Source organism: Syzygium oleosum, unplaced genomic scaffold, assembly GCF_021117445.2.
Source record: "Syzygium oleosum isolate NSW1041296 unplaced genomic scaffold, Sole_v2.1 Sole_v2.34, whole genome shotgun sequence".
NCBI lineage: Eukaryota > Viridiplantae > Streptophyta > Magnoliopsida > Myrtales > Myrtaceae > Syzygium > Syzygium oleosum.
In genome coordinates this window covers 2,667,161-2,681,951 of record NW_026607518.1, presented here as the reverse complement: position 1 = coordinate 2,681,951, position 14,791 = coordinate 2,667,161, and the positions used below count along the sequence as shown (strand labels likewise).

Genomic DNA, 14,791 nt, shown 5'->3' with positions numbered 1-14,791 from the left:
TGTAAGATTTGCTCAAATATTTAGTATGATGCATGAAAGCATGCTCGGGCCATGAATGAGTCTCGCTTGATTCAGATCGGCGTCGAGGCATGTCGGGACAAGCCTTGCTTGGAGGGTCGCTATTGAGGCGTACCGATCCAAGCCTTGCTTAGTGTAGGTTAGCGCCATGACCGGTCGGTTCGGGCCACGAACTTGGTTTCGTACTCGACATGACTTAAGACTTTAGAGGCAACATGGCATGATACACATTTCGTGTGAAATACTCAAGTTGATATGATGCTTGTTGGCATGGTCGCACGAGGGAAAAGAATAGATGTCGCCCTTGATTGGGGACGTTGTCTAATTAAGTTTGGATGAAAAGTTGTCACGCTTGGATTAGGGGACGTTGCCTGGAGAATTTCCAGAAGAACCATACCAACGGTTGAGATAATGAATCCCTCGTGTGTATGCTTTTGGTTGAGATGTTGTTGCTTGAATAGAAAGGCATGTTGAGATAATTTCATGCACAAGAGCAAGTGTGGTTGAAACATCTTTGCTATTGATCTGCTATCAATTGATGTGGCTATGACATGTGCTTTGTTCGATGGCAATGTGTCCTCCTATCTGGAGTTTAGCGAGTTTTAATTACTGAGTCCTTGACTCATTTCGTTGTTTTTTAGATTTGTGTGCATGGAAGTCTCACACCAGTTTTGGAAGCTGTAGACACGCTAGAGGAGATAGGAATTTCCCCCAGCCTACGCGGATATGTGTAGTGTATTGAAAAGGAAAACAAAGCCCGTAAAAAGAAAAGAGGCATGTAAAAGTTTGGCTTGTAAAATATATATGCTATCATGTAAATATAAGATTTGCCCATGATGCTAGCCGTAACCCCATTGTTTGTTCTGATTGTGATTATTTCGAATTCATACTTCCGCTTGTTCGTAAAGAAAGATAATAATGAACGGGATGTTGCAAAGTGAGCCACGGGTCACGATCTTGGCCGGGACGTGACAATGTGGGTTACGTCGCATCAACAACCTCGAAGTGGGGGCGTTACAGGTACTTCTTTTCTTTAAAGAAATCTTTTTTTTGGTCGAATTTAAAGGAAATACATCAGATGGTCTTAGTTGAATATATTTCATAACATGCATTTTCATGTCTATACAGTTACGGTAATAATTCAAACACTCAAAAAGCTATTGATTATAAACATTGTATGAGTCGCGACCCTCCGGAGCTGAACCTCGAGAGTTTGACGGATTATTAGGAGGGCGCAAATAACTCTCTTGCAAGAGTGCTTCCGATTTGCACGAGCTTTCCCAAACCCTACAAACTATTAATTTTTCATTCATTATTTATTGAATTTTGAATTAGAGTCACCAATAACCTATTTTTACTCCGTTAGGAGCCAAGTGAGACGTGAGAGCCTGCTGTACTTCCACAAATTAGAGATTTTAAGTTCCCGGGACTTAGTTAGTCTACTGTTACCTAACACCGGTTATCGGTACCTTTTCTCTTTTAGAAAAATGTTATTTCATGTAATCTTTTTCCATTTTTGTCCCTAAGCATGCAAAACTCTGTGGCTATGCATAAGTGCTCAAGCAATAAGTGATACAATAAAAAAACATAGACAAAGGTGAAGAAAGCAACCCGAGCCATATCGGGCAAAGTTTAAACAAAACGGTGTTATAAAGTCCCGGGACAGGACCCTAATGAGCCATGAATACAAATTTAACATGCCATAGTCTAATAAAAGGATATCCCTTAAACATTTGACGAGAACTAAATTATACATGCAACATGATAAAACTAGCAATAAAACAACACGTTGACACCTAAATTTTGGTGTCTTATGTAGGAATAATTGCATAGAAATTAGGGGCTAAACTTTAGCCCCTAACAAAAATATTAAAATTACATTGCATAGCATATAGTTATTAGGAGCATAGAAACTGGACTTGTGGTGGTTTATAGTTTTGAGCTTAATTAAACTAAGCCCGTGTGAGCTAAACAATTGGCCACCCATGCTGTGGCCGAAAGTTTGGTGGACCCGGAGATTTCTTCTCAACAGCATAATCAGATATATGAGGCAAGAAAGATTGGGCACATGCATGGTCAAAGCGTGAGAACAAAGGAAATAAAAGATCTTAGCACTATTCATACATGGGAAAGAAATATTGCACGTGAGGATATACACGTGATCTTTATTATTTGAGCAATACATCTTTCTCAAAACAAAAACGTGTACACGTTCTTCACTGAATCTGCAATACATACAAAGGAAGTCAAGATTATTTGATATCGTACAGGAACAAAACAGGAAAGAAATAGGTGATAATCTTTTCATCTGTGCCCTGTGGGAGCTTTTCACGAAAAAGGAAGAAGAAAGAAGCGAGAGAAGCTTTCTTATTCCTTGGGCGTGCATTCCCTGGTCTGCAGTTCGTGCTGCTGCTGAGTCTTCACCTGCATATTCACATCGGAATCACCGCTGCAGTTTCCCCCGGTGATGCTGCCGCTCTCCCTCCTTGCCGAGTCGACGACCGGTGCTGCTATTGAATTTCCACGCTTGCTCGACGATGAGCTTCTTCCCTGGTGTGGGCTGAGATGCCTTCAACCGCGTTGCACCACCGTGACGTTGCTGTTCTTTCCCAGCTACGGTACTCCGTCCTTGGCCGTGTCCCGAATCACCTGCGCCAATCCAAGCTGCTTCCTCGTTGAAGTGAGCCCTGCATCGATCGACCCCGTTGCTGTTTTCTCTGACCTGTGATCTGCTCTAAACCCGAGCCATACCAGGAGTAGGGGCAGGGCCTTGCTGCACCACTCTTCTAGCAGGATCTGCGAAGCTGGTCAGTGAGCATTGAGCACCACCACAAGCCGTCTGGCAAACCTTGATCGTGTGCTCCTTGGCTGAGGGACCATCCATGAGTCCCACCTTGCCGTGAACCGTCGGTCACCGTAGCCCGAGCCTATCCTGTTAGAGTTTAAATTTGGAAAGTTATTTGCGCATTGAGGTAAAAATCTTATTTGTGTGGTAAAAAAATTAGTTTGGGGTAAATTTGTTATAAGTGTATCAATTTGAGATTTTTCGTGGTATTAACCCTCATATTAAAGTGATTGGAAATGAGAACAGCGAGGGGATCATGTCAAGAGCGACGTGTCCCCGTGTCAGGCATGGTCGAGCACGAGAATGAGAGAGGCTCACATGACTCCTTGGTTTGGCCATGGGCCAAGCCTCGCTATGCCTTTTAGGTCCCACAATGGTCCTCGACTAGGCATTGGTTAGCTTATTTGAGGGTCGGTATATGATCACCTGAGAAAGCTCTTAAATCCTTCTATTCAATTCGAAATTGGAGCTTTAAGTGCTCCTACCTCTTCGACTATAGTCTTTCTATATGTAGGGTCAATGATTATAACTCTACAATGTCTCTAATTGCTAAAGTAGAGAAACTGCAGTGAAAAAATTCTAATGTGGAAAATGCAGTAAATATATATATTTTCTAGATAGAGGATGAATTCCGCTGTTGATAGATTGAGATGAGATTTCTTATCATAGAAAGAAGGGGACTAAATGGCGAGGGTATGATTAATTAGTTCTAATTGGGATGGTTTAACCTATTTTGTCTCAAACCATTTAATTGCCGACTAAAGCAATTAGGCCACTATGCCTCGTTTGGACGGCAAAAGTATAAAAAAAGTCATAAACTTATTACATTGGTGCCAATTTAGTCCAAAACCTCTTTTTGGTGCCAATTTAGTCCTAAGCCTTTTCTTTTGGTGCAAAATCAGTCATTTCGGCTAATTTTGGTTGGATTTTGCTGACGTGGACGCCGGCGGTGCCACGTAGGCCCGTCGGTGGATAATTTTTAATATCTTATAATTATTTTTCTAATTTTTTTCCTCTTTTTCTTTCTTTTCTTTTTTGGCTTTCTTCCTCTCTTTGCTGGTGACCAGCCACTAGCCCTTGCTGGACGGCTTGCCCTCACCTAGGCGAGGGTTGGCCTCGCTCGGCCAGACGAGGCGGCTTGGGCGAGCCACGGCGGAGGCTCGCCCAGGCTAGATCTGGTGGGGCCGGCCCTCGCCCAGGCCACGACGGCCTTGTCAGATTTGGCCTGGATGAGGGTCGCCCTCGCCGGTGCTCGCCCTCGCCTGGTTCGGACTTGCCTAGGCCGCGTCAGGCATTGTCTGGCCGGGCGAGAATAGTCCGCCTAGCCATGGTCGGTCATCGGCAATGGAAGGAAGAAAGCCAAAAAAGAAAAGAAGAAAAAAGGAAAAAAATTAGAAAAATAATTTAAAAAATTGAAAAAATATTAAAATATTATTAAAAATTGTCCACATCATCATCGGTGGGCCCACGTGGCGCCGCCAGCGTCCACGTCAGTAAAATCCTATCAAAATTAATTGGAATGACTGAATTGGCATAAAAACAAAATGTTTAGGACTAAATTGGCACCAAAAAAAGGTTTAGGACTACATTGATACCAATGCAATAGGTTTAGGACTTTTTTGACACTTTTCCCCATTTGGACTAGTCACACCATCTTCACTGTTACTAAAAAAGCTCTGTTTTTCTCTTTTTGTTAATCAAAATAAACAAATAAGGAAGCAAATTGGATTGCTTGTCGTATTAAGCTACAAGTCCGAAGGACTAATTCAAAATTTGATTTTTCTTCTAGTATAAAGGCAATTTCGTTATTAGCATTGTGACACCCGAGAACATCACGTGCGATACGTGTCTTTACCTATTTTTTTTTTGTAATTATAAAAACATGCGGAAGCATGATAAAGCATTCACACCATTCCCAAACATGTATAATAAAATACATATGCATCTTTTTATAATATTAACATCAATTTTACAATACAACATTCGGCAAAAAAACAAAATACATAATTACTGGAAAAGGTCAAAGTCGCCTAACTTCAGCACTTAACTACTACGCCCAAAAGCTTGCCTGTACACTGACGGACCATCAACTAAGGGTCGACGACTTCACCCGACGACATTCCATCGTCGCCAAACCCTAGAGGACCATCGAAACCTCTAAGCGGTCCAACTAACTTGCCCTCAATATTCACATACTAAGCTACATAACTATGGATTATATATTCTGGTAACCCCACGTCGACCCATAAAATGGTAGTACACCTAGTATAAACCACTGGTGATCTAGGTACAACAACGTCTTCATAATTATAATAAAAAAACATAGGAGCTCCAAAACGCGGCGGCAGTGAGAGATCCATCCTACATATCTGAAAAATAAGGAGTGAGCCGAGGCTCAGTAATTGAAATCTCTAAGTCTAAGATAGAAAATTCACTCACCACTCAACCTGATATCAACAATAATTATGAGTCCTAGACGGTACAAAATACATGAATAATGATACTACCTTTCCAATCATGACATGTAAATGAAACAACAATAATTTTGCATAAAATCAATCATTCAGGTGAAAATGGATGGCATACTATATATCATATATATCGCATAACATCTCATCGATTCATATTCGTCATTGGCCAGGACCATCTCGATTCACGAGGCATTTCAACCTTGTAGAGAACCGTTTCATACGGTAGAACATCTGGCTGACTCCAGAGTCTTATCCATAGCTCATACTAGGGGTGTGTAAAAAACCCGGTACCCGCCCAACCTGCCTAGGACCGCCTGGAACCGGACCAGGACCGGTGGGTTCTAAGGGTTTCGGTCTGATTCCCGGTTCCAATTTTTTGGAACCGGTGGGTACCGGTCCGGTTCCCGGTTCAGGGTGTGGAACCGCCCATCCACCCACCCAGACCGGACCGGTATAATATATATAATATAATATTTTTAATTTTTAATTTAAAAAATTCAAAACCCTAAATCAGGATACTCTTTCACAACACAAGCTCACTCAGTCACTCTTGGTCGACACCTCTCAAGTCTCAATCTCCGATACTCTCTCCTCTCCGACTCTCACCGTCTCTGTCTCCATCGCCCGGTCTCCATCTCCGTCGGGTCCGCCGGTCTCCGTCTCCGTCTCTTCCACTGCGACTGCTAGGTCTGCTCTCTCGCTATCTCTCTCTAGCCGGTTGTCCTTTGCATTTGCTGCTCTCTCGATTTTCTGCGGGGTGTGGCTTCATTTCGCCTGAATGTGGGGGTGTATGTGTGCGAAGAAACCTGCGCACTTTGCTGGGCTTTGGATGTTATGCTGCATGAATTCCTCTTTCGCGTGTTTCAGTCGCATCTCTATTTCATGTGAATTCCTCTTTCGCATGTTTCGGTGCTTCAGTAGCGTCTTTGTTTCGTGCGATTCTCGACGTGGGTTGGTCAAATTTGCCAGTTTTTCCTCTGCATTTGCTGCTCTGGGTAGTGGGTTGTAAATGGGTAGTTTAGTTGGAGAAACTACCCATTAAAAATCATTTACAAAATGATGCACTTAGATGGGTCTTCGGTAGCATCTCTGTTTTATGATGGTAAAACGGGTAGATATGTTGGCAAGCAAGCAAGAAAGTACCAAACATGGTCTATAGCAGGATATTTGGTAGCGAAGATGATGTTGGAGGATCCTTCGCACTTGGGAATGATTTCCCTGGAAGAGGACAAGTAGATGAAGCCAGTGATTAAGAGATCTTCTTCTTGGACTTGCTGAATAAATCCCGACAGTAGAAAAAAAGACCAGAGAATCGAACAGAGAACACAAGTGAGATTAGCTTGTTCTTACGCCGATATTCTTTTGGTGATTTGCATCTTGTAGGTTTGTTTTGAACCCTTCTGAAAGTTTGGTTTTGTGTACAATAGCAACTGCTAAATTGCATCAAGCTTGCTGAATAAAAAGAAAAACATTCTGGTACTTGTGCAGTTTTATAAATGCTTGCCTTGATTATGAGCCATGCTCTCCTATCTCACGAGTGATTCTCAGTTTTGTTAACATGATGGTAGAACTTTAGGGCAAAATTTTGGAACATCCATGCCCAAAAAGATGCTTTCTTTTACCAGTCACTAGTATGTTCAAGCTGCTGGTGTTCTAGAATTGGTATTCTTCGTATTTTATGTTCGATTAAGTTTGTTATGTTGGTAAATTTCTTTTTTTTTTTGTGAAGTATTCAGTTAACAAGTGCTTGAGATCTCTTATATGTTCTCAATGTTTTGTCACCTTCAAGCCTGGTTGGGAGGCTTAACAAGACCCATCAAGCCTACCCGTCATGATAAGTTTTGTCACGGCTACGCCGTGATCGACGTCGTTTTTTTGCGTTTCGGAGTCGTTTAGATGGGTTTTCTGGCTTTAGTTTTGAATCTTGATGACCTTAAATTTTATCCGTTAATGACATGTTGCTTGATTTGAGCAGGTGATCTATTAACATGTCAATGGAAGTAGAGAAATCCTATGATGAGATAACACCAATAATTGAATCAGAATCACTAGAACATGGAGGAGGGGAAGATGACTTTGAAGAGGCATCAGATAAGGTATCCGGTTCTTGTCCTCGGTCTAGTAAGCGAAAATCAGTAGCTTGGCTTCATTTTCGTAAAGGCAAAACTGACGCGAACGGGAAACTTGAAATGTTTTGCAATTATTGTGGGACCAAGTATTTGTACCATGTTGATAATGGCACTTCAACTATGTTGAAACATTTGAGAAAGTGCCCTAAGTATCATCGCAATATAGATAAGAAGCAAAAATTGTTTGCATCACATACAGTATGTGGGAATCAAATGATAGGGGGAAATACTAGTACTGGAAGTGCTAGTTTTTTAACGACATGGAAGTTTGATCAGGAGAAATGTAGGGAAATGCTAGTTCGAATGATTATAATTGATGAACAACCATTTTCGATGGTTGAGCATGTTGGATTTCATGATTATACCAATCAATTACAGCCTCTCTTCAAGCATGTGTCGCGATTTACGGTGGCTAGAGATTGTATGAAGTTGTATTTTTGTGAAAAAAAGAGTTTGAAGGCTTCCTTTCATAAGCTTAATTCTAGAATCGCATTCACGACTGATACATGGAGTTCCCTTCAGAATTTGAACTATTTATGTCTCACCGCACATTTTATTGATGAAAACTGGAAATTGAACAAAAGAATCATCAATTTTGTGGTGTTGCCTAGTCACAAGGGTAGGGATATTGGGAAAATGGTTGAGAAATGCATTTACGAGTGGGGAATAGAGAAAAATGTGTCAACAATCACTGTGAATAATGCTAGTTCGAATGATGTTGCCATTGGTTATTTGAAAGAAAAGTTTGCAAGAGATAAACTTTTGATCTTAGATGGTGAAGTTTTACACATGAGGTGCACGGCTCATATATTAAACTTGATTGTGAGGGATGGCTTAGCTGAGGTACGCGATTCTATTGCACGTATTCGTAACGTTGTTAGGTATGTGAGAAGTTCTCCCATGAGAGCTAAAGCATTTCAAGATTGCATTGAGAAAACAAGGATCACTTATAAGGGTTCAGTTTGTCTTGATGTCTCCACTAGGTGGAACTCCACTTACCTAATGTTAGACACCGCCATAAAGCTAAGAAAAGCTTTTGAAAGGATGGATGAAGAAGATATTTCTTTCTCAACTAAGCTTAGCTCCGATACTCCAACTAGTGTTGATTGGGAAAATGCCATTATTCTTTGCAAATTTTTGAAGAAGTTTTATGATGCCACCAACAAGATGTCTGGGACTTTGTATATCACTTCAAATGATTATTTTGAGGGAATAGATTCTTTATTCAATTATCTGAAAGAAACGGCGAAGGCTTTCGATCCTAGGGTGAGAGTTATGGGTGCGAAAATGAAAGATAAGTTTGACAAATACTATGGGAGTTTTGAGAAAGTGAATATGATGGTGTTGATTGCTGTAGCATTGGATCCTAGAAAAAAATGAATTATGTGAGGTATTGTTGTAGACTCATTTATGATGATATTGCAATAGTTGATGAGATGTTTGACAAGGTGAAGTTCGCCATGGAACGTTTGTTTAAATTTTATGAGAAATCTTCTCTTGGGTCTTGTGATAAGAATTTGGGTGGTCAACTTTTGAGTTCTACTAGTGCTGGTAGTAGTTGCGATCTTTATTGCGATGAGGGAAATGAAGGGGAAGATTGCGGTTTGGATTTCTACGTGCAAGAGCCATCATATGAAGCCTTTCTTAATGAGGAGAAAAAGAAGTCTGAGGGCAACTTATCTGAACTCGATTGGTATCTTAAAGCTGAACTTGAAGAGGCTCGCGATCTTGACATTTTGATGTGGTGGAGCATGACCGGTCAAAAGTTTAAAATTCTATCTTTGATGGCTCGAGATATTTTGTCTGTTCTTGTAACTGCTGTTGCTTCAGAGTCTACCTTCGGTACATCTGGTCGTGTGCTTGATGGCTTTAGAAGTTCTTTGACTCCTAGAGTCTTGGAAGTTGTGATTTGCACTCAAGATTGGTTGAGAACGGTTATCGAGCCGATTAATGTTGAAGAGTACATCGAGAATGCGGAAAAGTTTGAGTTGGGTAAGGCCATATCTTTTCATCTTGTAATTATTTCGTATATCTAATGAGTAAATGCTTTATTTAATATCTTCTTTTTATTAGATATGGATCATGTTAACGTGGAGATTAACAGTACATAGAGTTTACATGTTGAAGCGAAAGAAATATATGTGGTGAAATTTTTCAATAATTGTTTGATTTCAATTTGTAGTTCTAATTTATAACTAATGTTGTGTGATCATCTGCATCTATACGTATTGTTGTTTTGTTTTCAGGAGGTTGGAACTTGGAGTTTTAGAGCACTCAAAGCCTGAGAAGTTGTTTGCTACTTTTATTCATGCGTAAGTTCATATTCTTCAATACAAAGTGTCTGTAAATTGTAAACACTATTATTTCAGACTTGTTTCATCTATACTTATTATTTTGTTTTCAGGATGTTGGAACTTGAAGTGAAAGAGCTCTCAAAGCTTAATAAGTTGCTTGCTCTTTTGATTCCTGAGAATAGGAAAGTTGTTGTTGTGTTTACTTGCTGACTATTGTGAACTTGTGGCAAACTCCCATGTGTGATATATAATATAAGCTACGGATGTATTTGATGTGAAGCTTGTGAAGTTGTGAACTTTGTGGGCGTTGAAGACCATATTGCATGTTCCCTTTGTTGACATTTGCTAGTGATTTGGTTGTGAAAATGCTGGTCTTTCTGTGAATTTCCTTGCATCTTGTGGGTTGCAGTCTTGTTATTGAAAGTGCTCGTCCCGCTCGCTGCTAGCCTTTTGCCGCTCGCCGCTAGCCTTTTGCCGCTCGCCACTCGCCGCGCTCGGTCCGGTCCGAACCCATTGGGTCGGTTGGTCCCGGGTTAAACCTAGTACAAAAAATGAAATAAAAAAATTATCAGTTGGTCCCGGGTTGACCCTAGACCGGACCGAACCCATTAGGTCGGTCCGGTCCTCGGTCTTAGGCTCAATAGGGTCGGTCCTCGGTCCCAAAAATTGAGGACCAACATTGTGCGGGTTGGTCCTAGGGTTAGGGGGTGGACCGGCCTAACCCAGACCATGCTCACCCCTAGCTCATACAAGGGAATTCGCTCGGTGGCGAATAGGCCGTAGCAAAGGTCTTAATTACTTAATATCAAAGACATATGTAATTAATTACAACGCAAAACACATCATGTATTTTCATAATTACAATTGCAAACAACGACATGTCAATCTATTGTCAATTCACATAATATACAATAAAATCAATTAATTATGCATCTTTCAACATGAGAACTTTCGTTTTCTTTTCACCAAGCCAATATCAATTTAGAAGAGCACTTTTGCAAGTTCTATAGCATTTAAATACTACTACTCCATAATTTAGTATCTCATCTAATTTTTATTTATTTATTTATTATCTTAACCCCCCTTGATCAAGCTCACTTTTACCACATATAAAAGCGATCATTTCTATGATTCCTAATTCTTGAAATTAGAAAATTATCCTAGTAAAATTTCTCATTTTAAAATTTTACCCCTAATTTTCGATTTTCAACCAATCAAGTCATAATAATTAAATTAAAAACTAAATGATAATATTTTTGTGCTTTAAAACACACAAACATTTTAATTACACTATAGACACCACATATTTTACAAAATTTTCAAAACTGCCCACTTTTAAGTAGTTATTACAAAATTGCTCCAAATTTGCATAGTTAAACATATGACCTAATTAAACAATTATCTCTAAAAACTAACTTAACCACTTATCAAAGTGAGATTCCACATACTGTAATCAGTCCCCAGAACTTCCAGTTTTTACAGATTCGCCCCTCAACTTTGGTGGAATTATAAATTTGCCCCTAAAGCTTATAAACTCATTTTTTTCAACCGGTTTGATTTCTATTAATTAATAAAACTTAATAACCCACTAATTAACATTAAAAATCAAAAATTAACACTGTTCACAGCCTCTCTTTATTTCTGTAAAATTCGAAATTCTTCCTTACCAAGACAACAAAATTTACCAAAATACCCTTTTTTGCCTAATTTTATCATTTTCCCACCTTTCTCATTCAAGATGCAACAAAACATACTAATAATCTCTCAAAGACATCTAGGCATGTAGAGAACTTGTAATTCAAACTCAACAATCACAATAGTATAACATACACTATTTAAACTTGCTCACACATAACATAAAATCCAAACTAAATAACAAACAATCAACCAACCAAGATCAAGAGCACTAAATAAATCATTCTAGCTTAGCCTTAGAGTTTTCACTTACCCAAAGTGAAATCTTCAACAAAGCAAACCTCTAACCACCTTGAAAACAAAATAGATACTAAAGATTAACAAATCTTATTCTTGTGAAAACAACAAAGCATATTTGATAAAGAAAAAGGAAAGGAAAATTCAACAATATACCTTGTCAAGAAGCTAGTTTGAAAGTGAGCCTGAACTTTGATATATATATTTGAAAGAAAGCCGAAAAGAAAATTTGCTCGGGAAGAAGAAGGACCAGAAGAAGAAGAAGAAGAGAGTGGTGCACGTGAAGAAGAGGAAGGAGAAGAAGAAGTGTTCTGTAGCCCTTATCTCCCAAAATTTTACCATAATTAAAAGTATTTTGGGGTCACATTAATTTACTTGGGTTGAAGACTATAGTGACAAGTAACTATAGTTATATTTAGATAAAAACTTACTAGGGTTAAAATGTAATAGGTCATGCATGATGTCATAAATTTAGATTTCCAAGCATTTCAATTAGGCATGTGACAAAATAGGGTGAAAATTAAGACATTTATTCATGCTAATATAATGACAGATAGCATAATTTGATTGAATAGAGGAAGATATTAAAGTATTTGGGTATATACTATACATTGCGGTAAATAAACGGAGAAATCGGTATTCATTTGAAATGCCGGTAAATCAGAAAATTATTTTGAAACCGCGAAAATCATAAATAAAATATAGCATAGAAGTAACACCTTAACTCAATAAAATTTTTAATGCTTGAAATTCATTCGATACGTAATTTGGAGTGTATCGGTCCTCGTTGACAATTACTAAACTAATTTTATTACCTTAATAACTCTCACTACTAAATATCTTAAGTATTATAAACTACAAAGAAAATTTCGGATGTCACAAGCATGCCCAAATAATGTTTCCATATATAGAATAGGATAAAATTTCCATAAATACATAAATTCCTAATCAAATTAAACCGAAAAAAAGAGAGACAAATATGGTCGCCCAAAGTGTAAAACTCTAGGTGGACCTCACAATAGAAAAATCACTTTCATATATGCTCAAAATTTGCTTGTCGCGACCTAACCTCCCGCGGTGCACCACCTAGGGGTTCGGCTAATGGATTATTAGCTCGGGCCCTCCCAAGCCTATTAATTCGTGACTTAGGGTTAAAGTTTTTAACGTGCAAATGTTTTCGTGCTTGGAGTCGCCACTAATTTATTTGGGATAGGTCGATTAGAAACCTAAATAAAACATAGGGAGATATGTTTTATTTCTACAAACTAGAGATTCTAAGCTCGGGGACTTGATTACTCTAGATCTAGTCTAACGCCCTTTCGGTACCTTTTCTTTTCAAAAAAATGTTTAAGCAGACAGTCTGAATCCCTTTTATTACCTAAATACTAATATGTGAAATGACAATGAGGGTACGCAATTCACCAATTTAACACACAATAAGGAAAGCAGTAAATAAATTGCTAGATTATGAGAATAACGTACCTTAAAGTAGCGAAAGCATCTGCATTGTTAGATATAAAATCATACAGATAGTCCTACTATGATTTCTAATTAACAAAGTAATCCACTCAATGTGTTATTTAGGGTTTTCTCTTTATTAAGATGAGAACTAACCTACGTGCCATGATGTGCGAATTATGACATACAATTAATGAAACCTAACATGCGGACTATATGTCATGCGGCAATGTGACCTATTTCTAATGACAGGCAAATGATTTATTTTTGGTATTTTTCCAATGAAATTCGGAATGAATAAAGTGCCTAAATTAACATGCGATCTACCCTATAAAAAGCAATTTTATTTATTCTAAAACAGCTTCTTTTTTTGGTTTTTTTTAAATTCGGAATTAAAAATTACTCAAATTAACTTGCAATTTATCCTAGAGATGATAATATAATCTATCCTAAAGTGATTCTTTTTGGGTTACTTTTTATGGAAATTCGAAATTCTAAAATACCCTAAACAATCTATTAGGATTAGAATAACCCCCAATTTAAACTAGGAAATAAATCGTCTTAAGTCCCAAAATAATTATCCTATCTTCTTGATTTATTTGGGATTCCCTAGACATGCAAAACTTCTAATTTAAATCCTAACTAATATATTTTTTTGGATTTTCTTTTAAAAAGAAAATAAATCACACACAAGATAACAATCATAAACCAACCATCCACGCGATCTGCAAGATCTTTCTTATCATGTTTGAATTAGGAAAATGAATCGAACTAACGGTCATATCTATATGGTTATAGATATTGATGGAAAGCCGACTGCTTGAATTTGGAAAGCATATAAGATCTATTATCGTATCCAAGGAGTTATGGATAGGATAACGATCTTTCCGTACTGCCACGTATCGTACCTTAGGGTTAAGGTCAAATAGTTGTCAAGATACGTTGCTGAATTAGGAAAAATTCCTAATTCGGGGTATCACATACATTATCCTAAGATATCTAGTGAATAGTTGTCAAGATACGTTGCTGAATTAGGAAAAATTCCTAATTCGGGGTGTCACATACATTATCCTAAGATATCTAGTGATCCACAGAATATTCGCAATATATTCAAACACCTGGAAATTAGGAAATAAAATATTTAAAAGAAATATTCGGATAATAATTTTACCTAATTCACAGATAACTTCCAAATTTGAACTCGGATCGAACTCGGGCTTGCGGATCACGGGACGAATCGACTGACGGTGGGCGGATGGCGGGTGCGGCGGCGACGATGTGGTGGCGCTCCGGTCAATCTGCAAAACAGAAATACGGGCGGCGCCGGTGTAGGGAATCCACGGCCACGAAAGCGACAGGGAACACCGGGATTGATCGGGGATGGCGTCGGGTGGTAAAGCGAGGACCGTTCGCGGGAGTTGCTAGTCTCAGCGTTGTCACGGTGGCTTGGACTTGCGAATGGAACTTGATGATGGAGAGCGACAGATGTGTTCTTGATTTGCAGTTGTCACATTGCTCACTCAAACTGAAATCTCCAATTGCCACCTTTTTTGTTGCCTTTTCTTCTTTGGAATTCCCTGCTTCAGATCACGTGGCCATGAATTTCTTTGACTTCTTGCTCCTGACCTTGGCTGATAGGTGGTG

General features: G+C 38.8%; 1 long non-coding RNA gene across 1 annotated transcript; it reads left to right on the top strand.

Annotated features, from left to right (window-relative positions):
* The first annotated feature begins 9,607 nt into the window (after positions 1-9,607).
* LOC130135566 (uncharacterized) lies at positions 9,608-10,096 on the top strand. Its single transcript, XR_008814866.1, has 2 exons — positions 9,608-9,775; positions 9,868-10,096. It is a non-coding gene; the product is annotated as an uncharacterized LOC130135566 (long non-coding RNA).
* The last annotated feature ends 4,695 nt before the right edge of the window (positions 10,097-14,791 follow it).